The sequence below is a fragment of the Vicugna pacos genome, chromosome 4 (assembly GCF_048564905.1).
Source record: "Vicugna pacos chromosome 4, VicPac4, whole genome shotgun sequence".
In the NCBI taxonomy this organism is placed as follows: Eukaryota; Metazoa; Chordata; class Mammalia; order Artiodactyla; family Camelidae; genus Vicugna; species Vicugna pacos.
In genome coordinates this window covers 53,977,146-53,983,145 of record NC_132990.1, presented here as the reverse complement: position 1 = coordinate 53,983,145, position 6,000 = coordinate 53,977,146, and the positions used below count along the sequence as shown (strand labels likewise).

General features: G+C 35.4%; 1 long non-coding RNA gene across 3 annotated transcripts in view; it reads left to right on the top strand.

Annotated features, from left to right (window-relative positions):
* The first annotated feature begins 3,933 nt into the window (after positions 1–3,933).
* Positions 3,934–6,000, top strand: part of LOC140696108 (uncharacterized) — a 375,098-nt gene continuing 373,031 nt past the window's right edge. For all 3 annotated transcript variants that reach the window (XR_012072136.1, XR_012072137.1, XR_012072138.1), the window contains exon 1: positions 3,934–4,124. This is a non-coding gene — a long non-coding RNA (uncharacterized lncRNA). The remainder of the gene's footprint in view (positions 4,125–6,000) is intronic.

Here is a 6,000-nt window from a genome sequence, read left to right as displayed (position 1 = left end):
TACACTTACGAGAAAGACCAAAAATATTCATTAAGCAGTAACTATGTGCCGACTACTGTGCTAAAGGTCTGCACATTTACCCGCGTATTAGAATCCCGTTGAATTCTGAGTGGCATGAAAACACAAACGTGATAGATGCTTATTTCTCTCACACATAGAAGTTTATCACCAATCAAATACTGGTTAATGTAGGCTTTCATAAAATGGGTCTTTACAAAAATAAATAAATTGGAATTTTAAAATCCAAAATTCAAGTGGAATGAATTATGCAGTATTTATGACATTTTGATGTCAGGTTATATAATGTCTTCCCTAAAATCACACAAGTGCATTATAAGAACACATACTAAAAAATATTTGCATACAGAGGGAAATTAGTCAGATTTGACTTTACTAAAGAAAATTCAGAGTAGATCTGATCCATCCATAGAAAGTATAAATTGATTATAAAATAATTTTATTATAATGTTACTTACATTCTATCTCTTTTAACTTCAGGTGGAAGGAAAATCCATTTCTTTTTAAACATGGAAAATAAAAGACACAAAAGAGACTGATCTTTACCAATTACCATGAATAGGAGAGCCGAAAATGAAAACGGAAACATAATTAGCATAGATAAATCTGGTGCATGACCCCATTAATTAAGCTGTAGGGGGCATTCAACACATAAAGAAATTTATCTCATTTTTTTCAATCATTATCTTTTTACAAACAGTTTCTCTGTCATTTTCTTGTAAGAAGTCCTCTATCTGTGATGTCACAGATGCCATTATCCTCCTGGGGTGAAAACTTCAACCTAACTAATGGGCCCATTCAGAACATAAATCTGAGCTTAAATCAATTAATGGAATAGATATGTGTCTTGCCAGTGTGGGCAAGAGAGTCAGGGTTTAGTTGGAGAAATAGACACTGATGGACATTTTATATTACCAAAAAAAAAAAAAGGACTGCTGTTCAAAAAAGAATATCAAGCAATCTTCAATTATCCCCTCAGTGTTTTAATCTATCAAATGGGAAGATCTATCTTTACCAGAAAAGTACTTTAGGAATTTTTTTCAAAACCTCTGTTGTTTCTTTTTTTAAAGTTTTATGGTGATTCAGTTGGTGTACAATAAACTGCACATAGTATACACTTCCATAGGTGACGTATGTGTATACCTATAAAACCATTATCACAATCAAGGTAATAAACATATCCACATGCTCCTGAAGTTTTCTCATGAAACTTTGTGATTCCTCTTGCTCATCCCTCTTTGTCCTCAAGAAGTGCTGGTCAACTTTCTGTTACTAGAGATCAGTTTATATTGTCTGGAATTATATATTAGTAGCATCATATAGTGTGCACTCTTTTTGTCTGCTTTTTTGCTTGATTATTTTGAGGTTCAGCCATGTTGTAACACGTATCAATAGTTCATTCCTGTCTGTTGCTGACTAGTACTCTGTTGTATGGTTATACTGTAGTTTGTTTGTTCATTCACCTGTTGGTGGCTATTTAGGTTGTTTTCAGTTTTGTGGCTACTATAAGGCATGTTAGGAATGTTTAAGTGGGAACTATTATTTTGCCGATCTATTTCCTATGGTTTATGCAATAAATTAATATAAGTATGGCTGTCACTTTAATTTTTAATGATCCCACATATTAATGTAGCCATCCATAATTTTTAATAGAATATGACCAAACTAAGTCAATGGTATAGGTCAGTCTTGATTCTGTATTTTGAAACCTTTCAAAATAATTGAAATTTTAAAAAATCAAAGGTAATAAGTTATTGGGTATTTTCTCTTAAATTTTTCCAGTTTACCTCAGTGATACCCAAATACTAGAAGTCCATTACATCACTTGCATCTGTTCTCACATTAAAGGGAATGTTATGCCTGTACGTGATTGGAAAACCAAAGATATTATTTGCACACTGGGGCAGTTGTTCTATTTTTTGTCACTAGCCCAGGAAAAATGAAGGGTTTTTCGGGGGTTTTTTTGTTTTGTTTTTTTTTCCCCTGGTATTTACAAATTTAGAGTTAATGATGATCATTATAGGTGTGAACTAATGGCTTCATTATTATTTATTATTATTGTGATCACTTTGATAATTATTTGAGTATATTTTTATGTAAGTAGGTCTATAAATTATAATTTAATTTAGCAATGTGAAGGTCATGGTAACCTTGACAAGAACATTTTTGACAGATAGGAAGAGGGCTAAAAGCCTAATTGGAGTGAAAGAGAGAATCTTTAAAAGCTGTTTTATAGTTTAAGATTTTAAAATTGTGTGCACAGTGGTTACAGATGTATTTACCTTCCCCAAATGCATGCCTCCATTCATTCTGACTCAAGTCACATTGAATCTTCCACTATTTTCCAAAGATATTACCATCCACTTCTTACTGCCTTAGCATTTGCATTCCCCTTGATTACTCAGCCTTGAATCATTGCTACTTATCATGATGGGGAAATAATTTATTGTCAGTTACAGGAATCTGCTACTTTAATAGTTATAATTTTGAAATTCTATATATTAGGTGCAAAATTTCTACCATCTTGGATAAGATTAATAAATGCAAGTTGTCTTTATTTACTTACCTTTTAATCAATTTTTGTGGCATTCAGTCTGCATAGTTCTTCACTAAAATAATATTCTGTTGCTTCTGTGCTTGGAACTAAACCACATTTGCCTTCATCTGTTATGGTTTGGTATGGCATGTGGCTGAATTGTAGCAAACAAAATATATTTATTCCTATTATAGACCTTGTCCATAAATAATCTCCATGGTCTGCTTGGCCATTTTTTTCCCTTTTCCCCCCTGTACTGGTGGTATATTGATATCCAGAATGCCCACAGCAAAAGAGTCTGAATGTTTAAAATAAAGAAGTTGTATTTTTTTTAATCATACAGTATGTGATTCTATGTAGAAAACATGTCTTCAAAAAGAATGGTCTTCAGCAACAATAATAATGGAGTGAGAGGAATCTTTGGGCTGAAACTGATATGTTTATGGCCTTGATGATGGTGCTGGTTTCACGGGAATATACTTATCCCAAAACCCTTTGAGTTGTGTACATTAAGTATGTACAGCATTTTCACATCAATCATAACTGAGTAAAATGGTTAAAAGTATGTTTTCAGCAGAAATTTTAAAGATCTTTATTTCTTCTCTTCTCTTTACCCAGTCAGGTGTCCTACAACAGGTATAAACTATTTTCTACCCAACCAGGTGTCCTAAGTTTTCTGTGTATATTATTTATGTGAGAGTGGCTAAAAAAAAATCAGTTTAAGTAGAGTCGCACATTAGATAAAATTAACTTTATCAAAAGTTTTATTTTGAAAAGATGGCCTGTTTATGTAAATTAACTTATGTGAAATTTATTCGTATACAAGGCACAGACTCCACCAATTTCCCGTGTGGCAGCCAGATATTAATCTTTATTTAAAAGTTGGAATGCTGTAGTGTTTTTCTACCATAGAATTATACATGATTATGATAATAAATTAATTAAAAAAAGAATGGTCTTAAAGAGACATACTTCCGCTAATATTTACAGAATATCTTAAGTAATTTTTTAAGTTTCATAATTTAAAGTAAATTGCCATTTCTCATGAAGATAGTTTAACTTTATCCAGTGATTCTGCTACTGACCCTTTAAAGTCAGGCGCCAGCAATGGTCCTCCTGACAGTTTTCGCTCAGGACAACAGGAGATGGAGCTTGGTTCAGAAGTAAAAGAAAGCTTTATTATTTGATGAGCGGAGAGGTCCAAGCTCTCATTATAGAGCACACGTGCTTTACCCCGAGAGGCTGTGGGCCGGGCTGCTTTCCGGAATCTCGTCAGTGGGGGGCGGGGCGGGGTTCTGGCCAGTTGGGTACAGCTGTGCTGCTCGCGCCCCATTGGGCAGCAGACCACGGGGCCAGGTGCAGCGTATCTGCAGGAGGACGCTGCCCAGGCCGCCGCCGCCATCTTGAATTGAGCGTGGAGCGCAGTGCTGCTGCTCCGGGGCGCTGAGCGGACGCGTTGGCAGAGCCGTTTTGCCCTGGGAACTCCAGTCTGAAGCGCCAGGTATAAGACCTCTGCACGTGGCAACGTCTGAGCAAGTGAAGCTGGGCTAAACACAAAGGAAAAAAAAAGGTTAGACTCTATTTTATTACCCAAAGCCTATTTTTTATTTCCCAGGAATTGTTAATGATGTAATGTTTGCTGGCGTCAGTTCCACATTTAAGAAGGTTGTACTACCACAGGAGATAATTCCGGGGTCCTCACTGCAAAACTTCTTTTAAATGTCTTTTCTTATACATGAAAAATGGCAGTGGAAGAGAAGTATTATTTTACTCAATTAGAGGAATAGTGAAAGTCAGTGCATTGAGTCCCAGGTACAGATGAATTCCAATTCAAAAACTAATGTTCCCCATGCTCTAGCTATTGCATGAAATCTTTTGGCATATTTTGGGAGAGACACATTTTATTTTCAGAACTTCACCTGCAGTGAATGCAGTGGTTTCATTATATGAGTAGAATTGTTTCCTCCTTTTAAAATTATACCTGGTGTTTCCCAGTCTTCACCAACTTATTATATCTCATTTTCATAAACACCACGAAATATATTTAGCTAGGGATCCATGTGCTTTTAGCAAGAAGCCTAATATTTCATTAGGATCTCATATGTAGATATATTTGAGAAGAATTATTTGCCCTACAAATCCTTGCCAGCTGTTAAGTAATATAGTGGCTCACTGTTGCCAAATCCCTGCTATTAGCTTTATCTATCATCATATCTCCATAATGGTAACTTGCTGGAGAAATGCCTTTCCTAGGCTGTTTTCCACATGGGAGTTTAATTTCAGCTACAATTCTTATCCTTATTACAGGAGATGAGCTTATCACTTGAAATAGGATGTTATTAAAGTTTCAGAGATAACAGAAGGAAAGTACTACTCCTGCTACCTGTGGCTACTCTTGCAGTTAGGAAGCCCTGACCCATTTTCATGGAGCCCTGACAGGTGGGGCACTGCCTAGTCAGAAAGAAGCTCCATGGAGCCTAGCATTTCTCCCAAACATGTGGTATCAACAAGCCTGCCCTTTGGTCAGAGGCTTCAGTCTTCACTCCATGAGGCCCACAGACAACAAGTGTTGTCCTGCAACTTTGGATCAGAGACCTTTCTCCTTATTTTCTTGTCTAAATACTGAACTTCCCTCAAGATAACTGATGCCATTTGTGTCCCACACCTTCAAAAGGACCCTTTGTCTCCACAAGAAACAACATCAGCAAACAACAGCTATACTACACTGTGGGCAGGAAGCACACACACTAAATTCATTTATGTTCTTAAAAAGAGATTAAGACAAAATAGCAGAGACAGGTTATCCAGGTACCCACAACTTTAATCCAAATCTGTTCTCCCTCTAAATTAGTGCACAGATCACTGAAAAATACCACATCCTTAACATTTTCCTGACATATTGGTTCATTATAATTGATTTTTAGAAGTTCCCTGAAGAGCAGGCATGGTGCCATAGACTGAAGGAAGTGATTATATTCAACATAGTAATAATAGGTTTGAAATTATTTTTCTTGCCTGGAACACCTTTAATCCTGATATCAGTGTAGTTTTCTCTGAGGTGGAATTCACTTTGATTATTAAGTACATGGCCTGCATTAATTTATGATAGTAAACATATTTGCTTAACCAAATTAAGCATCACGTATTCATTGAGGAGAAATTAATAAGTATTATTCAGGATATATGAGAGAAACTCATTGACTATGTAATTGATTTAAACATATAAACAAATTGTTATGTGAGCTACTTAGGCATATAATTATAAATCATTAAATTGCCACACCAATTCATTTAGGTAGCTATAAATGGTAATGATGTCTAATGTTTACAGCTTCAGTTTGTCCCATTAAGGATGTTTGCTTTAATCATTTGATAGTTGGTATATTTCAGGTTTCTCTATTGTGAAAATTCTTTTTCTTTTTTTAATTGTTAAGATTTGGAGAAAT